The following is a 19,796-nucleotide window of genomic DNA, read 5'->3' as shown; positions in this document are numbered from 1 at the left end:
CTATACCGGCTCCTGAGTCTGAAGATGAAAGCTAGTACTCACAAAGTATCCTGCGCTCCATCACCTGTAAGGACAAGTACTCATGCCATCTGTGGAAAACCCAAGTTCATAAGTCGACCCTACGGCAGTAAGATCATTCCCAGATACACTCCCGTCTGTATATATTTATAATTTTTTGGGCTCTATACACCAGCATTTTGGACATGAGATCAAATGTTTCATATGAGGCGACATTACAAAATGACACCTTTCACTTTAGGGTATGTTCATACATGTATTTTTTTACCATTTATAAATGAAAGCAGTTTATGTATCTATTTGTCAAAAGTGTTTGCACTAATTCACTTAACGTGTATTGCAGAAGTCAAAGGTTTCGTAGGCCTATTTGGTCCCATATTCCTATGCAATGACTACATCCAGCTTGTGACTACAGACGTGTTGAATGCATTGTTTCTTTACATGTAGAGAGCCACAGGGCCTAGAAAATAACATGTAGAGAGTCACAGGACCAGGAGATTAACATGTAGGGAGTCACAGGGCCCAGAGATTAACATGTAGAGAGTCACAGGACCAGGAGATTAACATGTAGAGAGCCCCGGGGCCCAGAGATTAACATGTAGAGAGCCACAGGGCCTAGAAAGTAACATGTAGAGAGTCACAGGACCAGGAGATTAACATGTAGGGAGTCACAAGACCAAGAGATTAACATGTAGAGAGTCACAGGACCAGGAGATTAACATGTAGAGAGTCACAGGACCAAGAGATTAACATGTAGAGAGTCACAGGACCAAGAGATTAACATGTAGAGAGTCACAGGACCAAGATATTAACATGTAGAGAGTCACAGGGCCTAGAAAATAACATGTAGAGAGTCACAGGACCAGGAGATTAACATGTAGGGAGTCACAGGACCAAGAGATTAACATGTAGGGAGTCACAGGACCAAGAGATTAACATGTAGAGAGTCACAGGGCCCAGAGATTAACATGATGAGAGTCACCGGACCAGGAGATTAACATGTAGGGAGTCACAGGACCAGGAGATTAACATGTAGAGAGTCACAGGACCAAGAGATTAACATGTAGAGAGCCACAGGACCAGGAGATTAACATGTAGAGAGCCACAGGGCCTAGAAAATAACATGTAGAGAGTCACAGGACCAGGAGATTAACATGTAGGGAGTCACAGGGCCTAGAAAATAACATGTAGAGAGCCACAGGACCAGGAGATTAACATGTAGAGAGCCACAGGGCCTAGAAAATAACATGTAGAGAGTCACAGGACCAGGAGATTAACATGTAGGGAGTCACGGGGCCTAGAAAATAACATGTAGAGAGCCACAGGACCAGGAGATTAACATGTAGAGAGCCACAGGGCCTAGAAAATAACATGTAGAGAGTCACAGGACCAAGAGATTAACATGTAGAGAGTCACAGGACCAAGAGATTAACATGTAGAGAGTCACAGGACCAAGAGATTAACATGTAGAGAGTCACAGGACCAAGAGATTAACGTGTAGAGAGTCACAGGACCAAGAGATTAACATGTAGAGAGTCACAGGACCAAGAGATTAACATGTAGAGAGTCACAGGACCAAGAGATTAACATGTAGGGAGTCACAGGACCAAGAGATTAATATGTAGAGAGTCACAGGACCAAGAGATTAACATGTAGAGAGTCACAGGACCAAGAGATTAACATGTAGGGAGTCACAGGACCAAGATATTAACATGTAGAGAGTCACAGGGCCCAGAGATGAACATGTAGAGTCACAGGGCCCAGAGATTAACATGTAGAGAGTCACAGGGCCCAGAGATTAACATGTAGAGAGTCACAGGGCCCAGAGATTAACATGTAGAGAGTCACAGGGCCCAGAGATTAACGTAGAGAGCCACAGGACCCAGAGACTAACAGTGAACATAGAGCGCATTGGTACTTCAAAGACTTCAGCAGCTGCCTTTGAAAATCAGCATGCTGGACATGGAAAGGGCAGTCAAGAGAGGAGGAGAGGAGAGGAAAATAAAATAGGAAAGGAGAAGAGAAGAGGGAGAATAGAAGAAAATAGAACAGAGCAGGACAGCGCAGAACACAGAAGAACAGAGCAGAGCCAAAACAGCAGAGCGGAACAGAGCGGAACAGAACAGAGCGGAGCAGAACAGAGGAGAAGAGACAAAGAGAAAAGAAAACCGATTTGAGGAGAAAAGGGGAAGGGACAGTTTCACGGAGTCACAGTAGACAACATCCAGAGGAGAGGAGAACAGAAGAGAAGAGGGGAAGAGAGGAGATAAAGGAGGGTCTCATGGTGTCGCATGTGGCAGGCTCCAGCATGGTAGCGGGTTTCGCTGAGGAGACTAAGAAGCGCTGTTCCACTGTTCTGCTGGAAGGTTCCTCCTGGGGTGCAACATCTGCAGGGACAGCGGGGCCTCCATCACAGCCTGGGAAGAGAGGGGGAGAAGGGTGGGGAAGGAGGGATAAGGTGGGAGGGAGAGGGGGGAGAAGGGTGGGGAAGGAGGGATAAGGTGGGAGGGAGAGGGGGGAGAAGGGTGGGGAAGGAGGGATAAGGTGGGAGGGAGAGGTGGGAGAAGGGTGGGGAAGGAGGGATAAGGTGGGAGGGAGAGGGGGGAGAAGGGTGGGGAAGGAGGGATAAGGTGGGAGGGAGAGGGTGGGCGCGAGAACAGTGCAAACTGGCCCTAACCAGAATAGAAAGAGTGGGAGGCCCCGCTGCACAACTGAGCAAGAGGACAAGTACATTAGTACACTAGTTTGAGAAACAGACGCCTCACAAGACCTCAACTGACAGCTTCATTAAATAGTACCCGCATAACACCAGTATCAACGTCAACAGTGAAGAGGCAACTCCAGGATGCTGGCCTTCTAGGCAGAGTGGCAAAGAAAAAGCCATATCTTTCTCCCGTGTCTGTTTTATTTTGCCCATCTTAATCTTTACTTTTTATTGGCCAGTCTGAGATATGACTTTTTCTTTGCAACTCTGCCTCATTTCTCAGAACAAGAATATACACAAGTTTCAGAACAAAGCCTTTTGTTTTTGGCCATTTTGAGCCTGTAATCGATCCCATAAACGCTGATTCTCCAGATACTCAACGTCTAAAGAAGGCCAGTTTTATTGCTTCTTTAATCAGGACAGCAGTTTTCAGCTGTGCTAACATAATTGCAAATTGGTTTTCTAATGATCAATTAGCCATTTAAAATGATAAACTTGGATTAGCTAACACAATGTGCCATTGGAACACAGGAGTGATGGTTGCTGATAATGGGCCTCTGTACGCTTAAGTAATATTCCATAAAAAATCAGCCGTTTCCAGCTATAATAGTCATTTACAACATTAACAATGTCTACACTGTATTTCTGATTTATTTTATTTTATTTTAATGGACCAAAAAAATTGCTTTTCTCTCAAAAACAAGAATATTTCCTAGTCAATATACCCTAGTGAATATACTCTCGTGAATACACCCTAGTGAATATACCCTAGTGAACATACAGTTAACATTACTTTAGTCCATATTCCTTAGTGAATATATCCTAGTGAATATACCCTAGTGAATATACCCTAGTGAATATACCCCCGTGAATATACTCTCGTGAATACACCCTAGTGAATATACCCTAGTGAACATACAGTTATTAACATTACCTTCGTCGATATTCCTTAGTGAATATACCCTAGTGAATATACCCTAGTGAACATACTCTAGTGAATATACTCTAGTGAATATACCCTAGTGAATATACCCTAGTGAATATACTCTAGTGAATATACCCTAGTGAATATACTCTACTGAATATACTTTAGTGAATATACCCTAGTGAATATACCCTAGTGAACATACTCTAGTGAATATACTCTAGTGAATATATTCTAGTGAATATACCCTAGTGAATATACCCCAGTGAATATACCCTAGTGAATATATCCAGATGAATATATCCAGATGAATATACCCTAGTGAATATACCCTAGTGAATATACCCTAGTGAGAATATAACCTAGTGAATATAACCTAGTGAATATACCCAAGTGAAAATGCCCTAGTTAATATACCCTATTGAATACACCCTAGTGAAAATACCATAGTGAATATACCCTAGTGAATATACTCTAGTGAACATACCCTAGTGAATATACTCTAGTGAACATACCCTAGTGAATATACCCTAGTGAATATACCCTAGTGAATATACCCTAGTGAATATACCCTAGTGAACATACCCTAGTGAATATACCCTAGTGAATATACCCTAGTGAATATACCCTAGTGAACATACCCTAGTGAATATACCCTAGTGAACATACCCTAGTCAACATACCCTAGTCAATATACACCTGTAAATATACCCTAGCGAATATACCCAGATGAATACACCCTAGTGAATATACCCTAGTGAATATACCCTAGTTAACATACAGTTGACATTACCATAGTGTGAGGTCCGAACTCCTCAGTGAGTTTCTTCATGGGCAGTTCACTCTTCAGGAACATCTGAGCCAGGCGGGGATACGCAAGGTCACTGAAGGATCAATCAATTAATCACGCATGACTTAGCCAATCAACCACACATTCATGCATGTCTACACTTACACTGTCATGTACAGCACTAAGTCATACAAACAGCAGTACCCTGTGTTGGCATCAGCCACACAAAAAGTTAATCAAATTCCCCATTCTGTCATTACTACTTACCAGTTTTTGATTAGGAGATGAAGGAGAGGCATTCTCCACTACTGTGGTGTTACACCTCTCCTTCTAAACTCCGTTAGCTTGATCACAACTCTCTATCTCCAAGCTACTGAGGCGTATTATGAAGGGACTGGTGGAAAATTGCTGTGACATTCAATTTCTTTGTTCCCTGTTGTATTTCCTCCTCCTCGGCATCTTTGATCAATATAAACTTCCTCCTGCCATTTTGTAGATATAAATAAATATGGCATGAAATGGGAAGACTCAAAATGTCAGTGTACTGCTTTTCACTCTGGGAAAGGTTGGACAGGAAGGGACAGATGTGTTGTTACTGCCAATTAACCAGTTATTAGTTGAGGAGACAACTGTGTGCAATTATGGGTAATCATCTTTGAGATGCATGGCTATATCGATGGCTAAGAGAAGTGAAGTTGTCGTGACTGGGCATTTGCTTAGCTTACGCTAATGCCATCCTGATGAGAACATCAGATTTTTTTTAAATCATAAATGTATGTTGAAATGCCATCCTCTATTGAATGAGTGGAAAAAGCCTATGTCTGATTATTTCTAGCATGAATTGAATTGAGAGTGAAATGAGCTTGCAGTGTGAGTATGTGATCTGGTTATATATTTGCATATGAAAATAAATTAATTCCTTGTCTGTTCAGAAATGTCAATGAAAATAAATTAATTCATTGTCTGTTCAGAAATGTCAATGAAAGAATATAATTTTCAATGAGCACTGTTTCTATTCTTAAATTTGTATGCCGAATCCCTTCCTGAATCGACTGTCTTTAAATAGATGGTAGATGTAACCGGTCTTACCTGTTTCCGTTGGGCGTCTCATGAGCACAGTTGTATATGGCCATCAGGACCTTCATCAATACGTGACAACATGACAACGATGGACGTGTAGGTGACGATGAGCTCCAGGTAGTTCTTGGTGAAGTAAAAATGGACTGCCTGATGAATGAATTACTGAATTACTGAATGAGTGAGTTAGTGAGTGAATTAATGAATTGCTGAAATAATGAATGAATAGATGAATGAGTAAGTGAGTCGATTATTGAATTACTGAATGAATTAATGATGCGGGTTACAAAGTAGGTTAACATGATAACTAACTTACAAGTTATCATGTGCTGTGTGACACCTACGGTGGCCCTAAGGGACAAATCCACTAGTGTTGAATTTTATTCAGCAGTTCATAAATATGATCCTGAAAAAGTGTTAGTCTGTAGTCAGAAGACAGACTCGGTACAGCCAGGAGAGACGTCAAATAATGCAGTGGGTTGATGCTGACTCACCACCTGGAATCAGTCTTCTGTAGCAAAATTTTAAACATAGTTTTTTACATTATATAAAAGTAGAGACTCAGAGCTACAAAATGGTATGTCATACACTGCAGTTGAGGAACAATGGGAAAGTAATTCTGCTTTGAAAGTTGATCAACTTGTAAACTCACTTTTGAGAAAATGGCCTTTGAATGTTTTGCTATCTAGTGAAGAGCTCTTCTTTGTCTACACCCATTCAGCATCGTTCACACCCTCTTAAGCTTTAGCCCCACCCATCACGTTTTGCTCTCAAAGCACACACACACGGCGCTCTGGCCGATGATTTGTTTACCTCCTGGATAACATGAAAACAGCCTAACCATCTCCGCTGGCAACAATTTCATTACGCTTTTTTGCAGACGTTTACTGACACCGGCACAGTGCTGGGAGCTAACCAACCATGTTCAATGTAAGCTAGCTACCTAGAATAGCACACAGCTCTGGGAAATGAAAAATAACGTCAGCTAGGGAGCAAGCAGCTAACGTTAGCTAGCTAGCTAACAGTACACTTTAGCTTGAAATGAAACTACTTTCTGTCAAAATTAGAAATCAAATCAAATGTTATTTGTCACATACACATGGTTAGCAGATGTTAATGCGAGTGTAGCGAAATGCTTGTGCTTCTAGTTCCGGCCATGCAGTAATATCTAACAAGTAATCTAACAATTTCACAACAACTACCTTATACACACAAGTGTAAAGTAATAAATAAGAATATGTACAAAAAAATATATTGATGAGCGATGGCCGAACGGCATAGGCAAGATGCAGTAGATAGTATAGAGTACAGTATATACATATGAGATGAGTAATGTAGGGTATGTAAACATTATATAAAGTGCATTGTTTAAAGTGGCTAGTGATACATTTATTACATCCAATTTTTTATTATTAAAGTGGCTAGAGATTTGAGTAAGTATGTTGGCAGCAGCCACTCAATGTTAGTAATGGCTGTTTAACAGTCTGAAGGCCTTGAGATAGAAGCTGTTTTTCAGTCTCTCGGTCCCAGCTTTGATGCACCTGTACTGACCTCACCTTCTGGATGATAGCGGGGTGAACAGGCAGTGGCTCGGGTGGTTGTTGTCCTTGATGATCTTTTTGGCCTTCCTGTGACATCGGGTGGTGTAGGTGTCCTGGAGGGCAGGTAGTTTGCCACCTGTGATGTGTTGTGCAGACCTCACTACCCTCTGGAGAGCCTTGCGGTTGTGGGCGGAGCAGTTGCCGTACCAGGCGGTGATACAGCCCGACAGGACGCTCTCGATTGTGCATCTGTAAAAGTTTGAGTGTTTTTGGTGACAAGACTAATTTCTTCAGCCTCCTGAGGTTGAAGAGGCGCTACTGTGCCTTCTTCACCACGCTGTCTGTGTGGGTGGACCATTTCAGTTTGTCCGTGATGTGTACGCCGAGGAACTTAAAACTTTCCACCTTCTCCACTACTGTCCCGTGGATGTGGATAGGGGGCTCCCTCTGCTGTTTCCTGAAGTCCACGATCATCTCCTTTGTTTTGTTGACATTGAGTGTGAGGTTATTTTCCACTCCGAGGGCCCTCACCTCCTCCCTGTAGGCCATCTCGTCGTTGTTGGTAATCAAGTCTACCACTGTAGTGTCGTCTTGATGATTGAGTTGGTGGTGTGCATGGCCACACAGTCATGGTTGAACAGGGAGTACAGGAGAGGGCTGAGAACGCACCCTTATGGGGCCCCAGTGTTGAGGATCAGCGGGGTGGAGATTTTGTTTCCTACCCTCACCACCTGGGGGCGGCCTGTCAGGAAGTCTAGGACCCAGATGCACAGGGCAGGGTCGAGACCCAGGGTCTGAGCTGAGCTGTAGTCGATGAACAGCATTCTTACATAGTTATTACTCTTGTCCAGATGGGTTAGGGCAGTGTGCAGTGTGATTGCGATTGCGTTGTCTGTGGCTCTATTGGGGTGGTAAGCAAATTGGAGTGGATCTAGGGTGTCAGGTAAGGTGGAGGTGATATGATCCTTGACTAGTCTCTTAAAGCACTTCATGATGACGGAAGTGAGTGCTACAGGGCGATAGTAATTTAGCTCAGTTACCTTAGCTTTCTTGGGAACAGGGACAATGGTGGCCATCTTGGAGCATGTGAGCACAGCAGACTGGGATAGGGATTGATTGAATATGTCTGTGAACACACCAGCCAGCTGGTCTGCGCATGCTCTGAGGACGCGGCTAGGGATGCCGTCTGGGCTGACAGCCTTGCGAGGGTTAACATGTTTAAATGTTTTACTCACGTTGGCTGCAGTGAAGGAGAGCCCGCAGGTTTTGGTAGCGGGCCATGTCAGTGGCATTGGATTGTCCTCAAAGCGAGCAAAGAAGTTGTTTAGTTTGTCTTGGAGCAAGACATCGTGGTCCGTGACGGGGCTGGTTTTCTTTTTGTAGTCCGTGATTGACTGTAGACCCTGCCACATATCTCTCTGAGCCGTTGAATTGTGTCTGAGCCGTTGAATTGTGACTCTATTTTGTCTCTATACTGACGCTTAGCTTGTTTGATTGCCTTGCGGAGGGAATAGCTACACTGTTTGTATTCGGTCATGTTTCCGGTCGCCTTGCCCTGATTAAAAGCCGTGGTTCACGCTTTCAGTTTTGCGCAAATGCTGCCGTCAATCCACGGTTTCTGGTTGGGGAAGGTTTTAATTGTCGCTGTGGGTACAACATCACCGATGCACTTGCTAATAAACTCGCTCACCGAATCAGCGTATTCATCAATGTTGTTGTCCGATGCTATGCGGAACATATCCCAGTCCACGTGATTGAAGCAATCTTAAAGCGTGGAATCCGATTGGTCGAACCAGCGTTGAACAGACCTGAGCACGGGCGTTTCCTGTTTGAGTTTCTGTCTATTGGCTGGGAGCAGCAAAATGGAGTTGTGGTCAGATTTTCCGAAAGGAGGGCGGGGGAGGGCTTTGTATGCATCGCGGAAGTTAGAATAACAATGAATTAGGGTATTGCCAGCCCGGGTCGCGCATTCGATATGCTGATCAAATTTACGGAGCCCTATTTCCAGATTCGTTAATCATAAGGCATACACCCCCGCCCCTCTTCTTACCAGAGAGATGTTTGTTTCTGTTGGCGCGATGTGTGAAGAAACCAGGTGGCTGTACTGACTCTGATTACGGATCCCTAGTGAGCCATGTTTCCTTGAAACAAAGAAAGTTACAATCTCTGATGTCTCTCTGGAAGGCAACCCTTGCTCGGATTTCGTCTACCTTGTGGTCAAGAGACTGGATACCTTGTGGCCAAGAGACTGGACATTGGCGAGTAGTATACTCGGGAGTGGTGCGCGATGTGCCCGTCTACGGAGCCTGACCAGACAACCGCTCCGTCTGCCCCTTCTGCGGCGCCGTTGTTTTGGGCCGGCTGGGATCCGATCCATTGTCCTGGGTGGTGGACCAAACAGAGGATCCGCTTTGGGAAAGTCGTATTCCTGGTCGTAATGTTGGTGAGTTAACGTTGCTCTTATATCCATTAGTTCTTCTCGGCTGTATGTAATAAAACTTAAGATTTCCTGGGGTAACAATGTAAGAAATAATACATAAAAAAACTAAATACTGCACAGTTTCCTAAGAACGCGAAGCGAGGCGGCCATCTCTGTCGGCGCTGGAAGCTAGGTCCGTGTAATATCTGAAAATGTAACGTTAGCTAGCTCACGCTAGACTGTTTTACCTGTATACATCATTGTGCATGGACGAGTCTCCCTGTCAGGAATGCCATGCCACGGTTACCCTTAGTTTGAAGATGTAATCAGGAGACAGGTGTTTCCTCCATCTTTTTAGCTATCATACTCTAATTCCACTGATTTCAAAACTCCAGAATGTGGAGACCCACACTTATGCATTTCCACAACACAATACATTTTTAAAAAGCTATTTGAGTTATGTGTTCGTTATATATTATACAGGCTTTATAGAAATACAACAGCCAAAGGGCCTCCCGAGTGGCGCAGCCACTAGAGATTCTGGGTTCGAGTCCAGGCTCTGTCGCAGCCGGCCGCGACCTGGAGACCCACGGGTCGGCGCACAATTGGCCCAGCATTGTCTGGGTTAGGAGAGGGTTTGGCCGGCAGGGATGTCCTTGTCCCATTGCGCACTAGTGACTCCTGTGGCAGGCTGGGAGCAGTGCACGCCAGGTGTTTCCTTTGACACATTGGTGCGGCTGGATTCCGGGTTAAGTATGCATTGTGTCAAGAAGCAGTGCAGCTTGGTTGGGTTGAGTCCATATAGGAGTTGCAGCGACGAGACAAGAGTGTAACTACCAATTGGATACCACGAAATAGTGGGTTAAAAAAGAAATGCCACAAAATTGGGTGAGACGTCATAGTGCATTATTTTGTTGTATCATCATTAAGATATTTTTCTATTTTCTATTCTGAAATTGGGTGATAGATTGATGTGTTTTATTTTATTATCATCATAATACTCTTTATTATTACATGACCACCCTACAAACCTTCGTCACAGGAAGGAGGCACAGGACACAATTTCCTCTGTACAATAAAATAACTCGATTTGACTCCCCTTAAAAGTATATTATTTCAGTTGGGCGAGAGAAACAAACACTTTATATGTTAATCCAGTTTGGAAATGTTTTTGTTTTGTGCTTTGAATACCAATGCAGTGATACCTGGATGGAACAGTTCCTCATATTTAATTTATTCCAGAACATCAACTAATGAAGAGCTTGATGATTAGTTGACCTGCAATACATAAAATAAGTGGACCTGGCTGGGGGTACTGGAAGAGAGTTTGGGAAACACTGGTATAGAAAGACTGTAAGAGGAAAGCATGGAGTTTGATCAAATAAGTGGACCTGGCTGGGGCTATTGACATAGAGGTTTGGGAAACACTGGTATAGAAAGACTCACCCTGAACTCCATGCCATCTATGAAGAAGCACTGGCAGGCATCAATTGTATTCAGCAGTTCATAAACATGATCCTGAAAATGTGAGCAAGACAAAAAAGCCGGAAAAGGTGGGCCGAACAGGCCCCCATTAACATCTCGTAGGCTAATGCGATTAGCATGAGGTTGTAAGTAACAACAACATTTCCCAGGACATAGACATATCTGATATTGGCAGAAAGTTTACATTCGTGTTAATCTAACTGCACTGTCCAATTTACAGTAGCTATTACAGTGAACGAATACCATACTATTGGAGAGTGCACAATTTTGAACATGAAAGGCAATGGTTCATTGGATCAGTCTAAAACTTTGCGAATACACTGATGCCATCTAGTGGCCAAAATCAAAATTGCACCTGGGCTGGAATAATACATTATGGCCTTTCTCTTGCATTTCAAAGATGATGGTACAAAAAAAATACAAAAGAACCGTCAGTTTTTTCTTTCTATTATCTTTTACCAGATCTATTGTGTTATATTCTCCTACATTCCTTTCACATTTCCACAAACTTCAAAGTGTTTCCTCTCAAATGGTACCAAGAATATGCATATTCAGGGCCTGAGCTACAGGCAGTTAGATTTGGGTATGTCATTTTAGGCGAAAATTGAAAAAAAGGGGCGGATTCTTAAGAGGTTAACATTGACGGGGCTGCAGTGGAGCGGATAGAGAGTTTCAAGTACCTTGGTGTCCACATCACCAACAAACTATCATGGGCCAAACACACCAAGACAATCGTGAAGAGGGCACGACAATACCTTTTTCCCCTCAGGAGACTGAAAAGATTTGCGTGGGTCCCCAGATCCTCAAAAAGTTCTACAGCTGCACCATCGAGAGCATCCTGACCGATTGGTATGGCAACTGCTTGGCATTTGACCATAAGGTGCTACAGAGGGTAGTGCGTACGGCCTTGTACATCACTGGGGCCAAACTTCCTGCCATTCAGGACCTATATACTAGGCGGTGTCAGAAGAAAGCTCAAAAAAGTGTCAAAGACTCCAGTCACCCAAGTCATAGACTGTTCTCTCTGCTACCGCACGTCAAGCGGTACCTGAGCGCCAAGTCTAGGACCAAAAGGCTCCTTAACAGCTTCTACCCCCAAGCCATAAGACTGCTGAACAATTAATAAAATGTCCACACAAACTATTTACATTGACACCCACTTGACACTGCTGCTACTCACTGTTATTATCTATGCATAGTCACGTCATCCCCTACCTACATGTACAAATTACTTCGACTAACCTGTACACCCTCATATTGACTCGGTACCGGTACCCCCTGTATATGACCTCATTATTGTTATTTTATTGTGTTCATTTTTTAATAATTTGATTTGGTAAATATTTTCTTATCTCTTCTTGAACTGCTCTGTTGGTTAAAGGCTTTTAATTAAGTAAGCATTTCACGGTAAGGTTGTTGTATTCGGCGCATGTGACTAATGAAGTTTGATTTAGTTTGAAGTCATAGTAACGGAACATGGTGGTCATCACCTCAGACTCCTGTATCTGGATGCCTGTCAGATGCTACCGCTTTCATTAATGATAACAATTCACATCAGATTAGACACATTTTTCAGATGATCATTATATATATAAAATGTATACGATTATTGTGGTGGATTGAGTGTAGCTACTTACACTGTTTCCCCTGAAGTTGATGTTGAGGAGCTTCTTGTTGATGTTCTTGTTGATGTATTTGAAAGATGCTTCCATGGTCTTGTCCATCAGGTATTGTGGCCGAAGCTTGGAACAGAACCGAGCATGTCTGGAACAGAACCGGGCATGTCTGGAACAGAACCGAGCATGTCTGGAACAGAACCGGGCATGTCTGGAACAGAACCGGGCATGTCTGGAACAGAACCGGGCATGTCTGGAACAGAACCGGGCATGTCTGGAACAGAACCGGGCATGTCTGGAACACAACCAGGGGGGGGGGGGGTGTCATTGACATTTTGATGAATTCACTAATTTCAGGAAATGAACTAAAACTTGTGTGTGAATTTAGTATAATCTAATGTGCTTATTCGGTTCCTGACATGTAGTGCCTAAACTAATTTGCTTCTTTTCCACCTGTTCTGGACGACAATAGTCGATGTGAGTAAGACAGGTTTAAACAGGTTAACATTCCCAAGGGCGAAGGGACAGACGGACTATCAGGACACGTACTCAGAGCATGCGCTGACCAACTGGCAAGTGTCTTCACTGACATTTTCAACCTGTCCCAGAACGAGTTTGTAAAACCTACATGTTTCAAGCAGAACACCATAGTCCCTGTGCCCAAGAAAACGAAGGTAACCTGCCTAAATGACTACTGCCCCGTAGCACTCACATCTGTAGCCATGAAATATTTTGAAAGGCTGGTCATGTCTCACATCAACACCATCATCCCAGAAACCCTAGACCCACTCTAATTCACATACCACCCAACAGATCCACAAATGAAGCAATCTCTATTGCACTCCATGCTGACCTTGCCACTTGGACCAAAGGAACACCTACGTGAGAATGCTGGTCATCACTAAGCTAAGGACCCAGGGACTGAACACCTCCCTCTGCAACTGAATTCTGGACTTCCTGACGGGCCGCCCCCAGGTGGTAAGGGTAGACAACACATCTGCCGCACTGATCCTTAACATGGGGGCCCCTCAGTGGTGCGTGCTTAGTCCCATCCTGTACTTCCTGTTCACCCATGACAGAGTGGCCGCACACGACTCCAACACCATCATTAAGTTTGCTGACGACACTACAGTGGTAGGCCTGATCACCGTCAACGATGAGACAGCCTATAGGGAGGAGGTCGGAGACCTGGCAGTGTGGTGCCAGGACAACAACCTCTTCCTCAACATCAGTAAGACAAAGGAGCTGACCGTGGACTAAAGGAAATTGAGGCCAAGCACCTCGCCATACCAAGCGGTGATGCATCCAGTCAAGATGCTCTCAATGGTGCAGCTGTAGAACTTTTTGAGGATCTGAGGGCCCATGCCAAATCCTTTCAGCCTCCTGAGGGGATTAGTGCGCTGCCCAATGGGACTCCAAATCACGGCCGGGGGGGAGACAGCCCAGTAACAACTTTGTGCATAATGCTGATTCAATTGTGGTCTCTATAACTAGGATATAATCACCTGTTAGTACAGGCACTACAACAGGTTTGCCAGTGACAGGTGACAATAGCTATCCTTTTTGAAAATAGATACAGTTTCAGCTATTACCCCATATGAGCAGTAGAGAGTGCTGTTCCATCAGTCGCCACTAGATGTCACCCTATACCTGCTGGTGGTTGAGGTGATCAGCATGTTGCAGTACAGTATGGGCCTGTTTGGTTTCCCAGACCCAGATGAAGCCTAGTTTATTCCTGAACTTGAAAAGCATGCTCAAACGAGAATCTCCATTTGAACTACTTTTACATTCCAGGAATATATAGACTTAACCTAGTCTGGTAACAGATGTGTCCGTGCTGTCTTGCTAACTCCTATGGTCATTGTCACATGGACTTGGCAAAACAGCACAAACAGATCTGGGACCAGGCTTAACCTGGGTCTGGGAAACTGTCCATAGGAGCTAAGAGTTCCATTGCATCAGCTCTTAGTGGCAGGCTTCCACCTCCGTCTGTCTGTCCGCTCATTCCCCGTTATAGTAGGCTTTATAAATTCACACAAAATGGTCCTGAGAGCTGGGGATTCATTTGGTGTTTTCATTCTTAAACATGAAATACAGATAGCTCAATAGTTATTTCATTGTCTATTTATATATGTGTTTGTTTGGTAACACTATAATGACGTCATAACACATTCATAAACTATACACAACACATTCACAAAATTTCAATTTATATATGAAAACAATTATTTCAAGACTTGAAAGCGCAATTCAAATAATTTCCTATATTTTGACACCTTGTCACATAAGTATAATAATGGACAATACAAATGTGTTTCCAGATTTCTGCCCGCGTACAGACTCTTTCCCTCCTGGCTCCAACCATACGGTCTCCATTAACCTGGCAAACAGCTCTGAGATACATAACAAACACAGCTATTTACACATTAGACATAATGGCTTACCAAAAGACAGACAAGCACACTAGAGAAAGTTCCAGCTATTCGGCAACCATGTGTAATTTTCTGCCTTTCTGAACCAGATCCAACAAACTCTCTCAGCAGAGAACTTCTCAGCAGTCTTGGGTTCAAATAGTATTTGAAAGCATTTTTGTGTTTGTATTTTGTAAAACAAAATACAATGTGTTTGTTTTAGCCTGCATGGTGTGCCAGATTCTTGGGGTATGCACTTTTAAGTCTATGCTCCTGGTTTCATTGCACCACACAAACTCCATCAAGGAAGCATACAGTATTTGAAATTTTTTCAAATATTATTTGAACCCAGATCTTCACTCTCGGGAAGACAGCAGTAAGGAGGGATAAAGGGATTTTTCAGTGTGTGTTTATGTAATAAATCAACATCAACCACACTGAGCAGCAAACCAATGATTGACATCAATTAGAATCCGCCTGAATAGACTTGTGTTTATTATTTTCACACTGACTCTGAGTCTGAGGGAGCTAGACACCTTAACAAGGCTGTCTGGGGTAGTTCGGTGGAGGAAAAGAGGGGAGGTGGTGGGAAGAGGAGGGTTGCTGGGTGTTGGGTGGGGTTTAGGGTTGTGCTTGGTAGGTAGGGTTGGGAATGGGGTTGTGCTTGAGGATGGGAATAGGGTTGGGGGTGGGACTGGGGTAAAGACGGCCGTATGCTTCCCAACCGAAACAGATCGGTACAGTTCAAGCATATATTATGTCATTTTGTGATGATTTTGTTCGTTTTGGAGTTCGGTTCGGGGTTGTCGCCTGTTTTTCTTCTTTTTTCTCTAAGGCCAGCCGAAGATTGAAAGCCGAAGACCCTTCATCTGTGATTGGTCAACTGGAGAGGTGATGCGAGTTTCTGCTTCTTGTTAATTCAGCCTAAACTGGATTCAATATGGCGAATCACAACTTGGAGCATCGATTGACAGAGGAGGTACAGAAGTACCTTCACCAGTGTGATTCTAGCCATGCATTATATATAGACCAGCATGTAAATGTCAATTCATGAAGGGAGATTGTGGAAACGCTGGGGTCTGATCCAATCACTTGTTCGAAAAAGTGGGGTAGCGCTCGTGACAAGTTTGTCAAGGCAAAGAAAAGAAACAAGGGGCGCAGTGGAGATGCCGGTGGAAAGGCTGCTCCAGAAATGTTGCTGCTGGCTTGTTCGGCACATGAAGCATGGGGTTTGTTGAAGGATGGGGTGTGTTGTTGTATTTTCTATTGTAGTCGACTGTTACGAACCCCTTTGGCCCTGCAGTCTAGGGGGGATGGAAATGAGACCCGTAACATATCTCATGCAAATCATAACAGTGAAAAGGAACAGTGAGAACTAAAAACAACAGACAACCTAAATCTACCGTCAAACACTTTAGGTTTATTTTTCAAACACACGGTAATGGGGTGGGGGTGGGGGTGGGGGGGGGGGGCTGAGCTGGACCCAAGGAAAGAACTAGTAAATATAAAATAAAATAAAACTAAGCTAGTCTTGCCTGCTTCAAGAACAGCTAGCTAACTAACCAATAAAATACAGTGGGTGGTCCGCCCAGTTCTAACTATGGTACTTAGACAAAGTTTTCCTAAGGGTAATGTATGCCCAAGGGCGACTTAGCTTGGCCTTTCCCACCAACAAACAAACAGCCATACACCACAGCAATACATACTCACATGATAATGGACAATGTGAGATGTAGGAGCAAAAACAAAAGAGAGACAGCTCCAGAGACAACTGATTGGGTTTCTTTTAAACCAAGGGAAATGGGATGTGATTGGGTAAGGGAAAAGGAGCAGGTGTGTATTCAGATTAGCGACTGATTGGCGACTGGTGACTGCCACCTGTGACTAGGGCAGAAGGAGAGAAAAGGAATACACACAGGATACCTGTATCCGTAACATCGACGAAGAGAGTAGCCATGTTTTGCTAACAATAGCTAGCCAGCTAGTGCTAGTTACTTGGCTGGATAGTGGCTAGCTAGCCTAGCAACATACTAGTGCAGGGAAAGCAAGACAACCAACTAAACAGAACATCTTTACAACTTTTGATCAAACATAATTTTGTCATAGAAAGAAAATCGTAAGCTTCCCACATTGGTAACACCATAGTCAAGGTTTGGTAGCAAGGTCCAGCTAGTGAAGATGTTGCAAACGCTTGAGCAGAGTTGAGTAGCTAGGCCTACATTATTTACTGTAGTCTATTGTAGTCTCAGTTAATGACATTTGATGTTCATTAATGTTGTGGATATGTCTACTAAATAGACCTCTACTTTTCTATTTTCAAGGCACAAACACCAGTGATTAGAGACAGCACCTGGTTTTGTTCTCTGCCTCCCACCAGTGCCTGTTCACCGGCTCCAAGCACTACCTCTGCACCAGTACTGACGGGTGATCTGCACCCAACCCACTCTCCCAAACTGAGTTGCAGTGCAGCATTAAATCAAATCAAATCAAATCAAATTTTATTAGTCACATACACATGGTTAGCAGATGTTAATGCGAGTGTAGCGAAATGCTTGTGCTTCTAGTTCCGACAATGCAGTAATAACCAACAAGTAATCTAACCTAACAATTCCACAACTACTACCTTACACACACACACAAGTGTAAAGGGATAAAGAATATGTACATAAAGATATATGAATGAGTGGTGGTACAGAACGGCATGGCAGATGCAGTAGATGGTATAGAGTACGGTATATACATATGAGATGAGTACTGTAGGGTATGTAAACATAAAGTGGCATAGTTTAAAGTGGCTAGTGGTACATGTATTACATAAAGATGGCAAGATGCAGTAGATGATATAGAGTACAGTATATACATATGAGATGGGTAATGTAGGGTATGTAAACATTATATTAAGTGGCATTGTTTAAAGTGGCTAGTGGTACATTTTTACATAATTTCCATCAATTCCCATTTTTAAAGTGGCTGGAGTTGAGTCAGTATGTTGGCAGCGGCCGCTAAATGTTAGTGGTGGCTGTTTAACAGTCTGATGGCCTTGAGATAGAAGCTGTTTTTCAGTCTCTCGGTCCCTGCTTTGATGCACCTGTACTGACCTCGCCTTCTGGATGATAGCGGGGTGAACAGGCAGTGGCTTGGGTGGTTGTTGTCCTTGATGATCTTTATGGCCTTCCTGTGACATCGGGTGGTGTAGGTGTCCTGGAGGGCAGGTAGTTTGCCCCCGGTGATGCGTTCTGCAGACCTCACTACCCTCTGGAGAGCCTTACGGTTGTGGGCGGAGCAGTTGCCATACCAGGCGGTGATACAGCCCGACAGGATGCTCTCGATTGTGCATCTGTAGAAGTTTGTGAGTGCTTTTGGTGACAAGCCGAATTTCTTCAGCCTCCTGAGGTTGAAGAGGCGCTGCTGCGCCTTCTTCACAACGCTGTCTGTGTGGGTAGACCAATTCAGTTTGTCCGTGATGTGTACACCGAGGAACTTAAAACTTTCCACCTTCTCCACTACTGACCCGTCGATGTGGATAGGGGGGTGCTCCCTCTGCTGTTTCCTGAAGTCCACAATCATCTCCTTTGTTTTGTTGACGTTGAGTGTGAGGTTATTTTCCTGACACCACACTCCGAGGGCCCTCACCTCCTCCCTGTAGGCCGTCTCGTCGTTGTTGGTAATCAAGCCTACCACTGTAGTGTCATCCGCAAACTTGATGATTGAGTTGGAGGCGTGCATGGCCACGCAGTCGTGGGTGAACAGGGAGTACAGGAGAGGGCTCAGAACGCACCCTTGTGGGGCCCCAGTGTTGAGGATCAGCGGGGTGGAGATGTTGTTACCTACCCTCACCACCTGGGGGCGGCCCGTCAGGAAGTCCAGGACCCAGTTGCACAGTGCATTAGAAACAATCTCCATGCAGGACCTGGGAAGCTCTATCCTGGGCCCACTTCCAAGACCTAATGCACTGGCTTGCTCTTCACCAATGCCACAGAGCAGCAGCAGCAGCAGCAGTAGTAGCAGGGCTGTGAGCTCCTCAGCGATGCCACAGAGCAGCAGCAGTAGTAGCAGGGCTGTGAGCTCCTCAACGATGCCACAGAGCACCAGCAGTAGTAGCAGGGGTGTGAGGAGAAGGGAGAAAAGAGCTGCAGACTCAGTCCTTGAATCATCACTCACAAAGGCATTGCAAATGATTGAAGACATATCTCAGGATCTGGAGAAAGTCATGCACTGAGCCACCAGCTTATCCCAGAGGTAAATAGGTAATATAGTTTCAGACTTTACTCTGATCACCTTCCCTCTCTTCTGTTGTCCTTTTTCCTCCTCACGTCACCATAATCACTGCTCTCCAGACACTCCTAATCACCCCTCTTCTCCTCACCATGCTCACTGCTCTCCAGACACTCCTAATGTCCCCTCTTCTCCTCACCATGCTCACTGCTCTCCAGACACTCCTAATGTCCCCTCTTCTCCTCACCATGCTCACTGCTCTCCAGACACTCCTAATCACCCCTCTTCACCTCACCATGCTCACTGCTCTCCAGACACTCCTAATGTCCCCTCTCTTCACCTCACCATGCTCACTGCTCTCCAGACACTCCTAATGTCCCCCCTCTTCACCTCACCATGCTCACTGCTCTCCAGACACTCCTAATGTCCCCCCTCTTCACCTCACCATGCTCACTGCTCTCCAGACACTCCTAATCACCCCTCTTCTCCTCACCATGCTCACTGCTCTCCAGACACTCCTAATGTCCCCTCTTCTCCTCACCATGCTCACTGCTCTCCAGACACTCCTAATGTCCCCCCTCTTCTCCTCACCATG

The 19,796-nt window shown here is 44.4% G+C and overlaps 1 pseudogene; it reads right to left on the bottom strand.

The window, feature by feature from the left end:
* LOC139535312 (nck-associated protein 1-like) overlaps positions 1–19,174 on the bottom strand; it is a 20,544-nt pseudogene extending 1,370 nt beyond the window's left edge.
* Between the last annotated feature and the right edge of the window lie 622 nt (positions 19,175–19,796).

Source organism: Salvelinus alpinus, chromosome 12, assembly GCF_045679555.1.
Source record: "Salvelinus alpinus chromosome 12, SLU_Salpinus.1, whole genome shotgun sequence".
Taxonomy (NCBI): Eukaryota; Metazoa; Chordata; class Actinopteri; order Salmoniformes; family Salmonidae; genus Salvelinus; species Salvelinus alpinus.
Note: the sequence above shows the minus strand (reverse complement) of the source record. Positions and strands in the feature narration are given on the sequence as shown.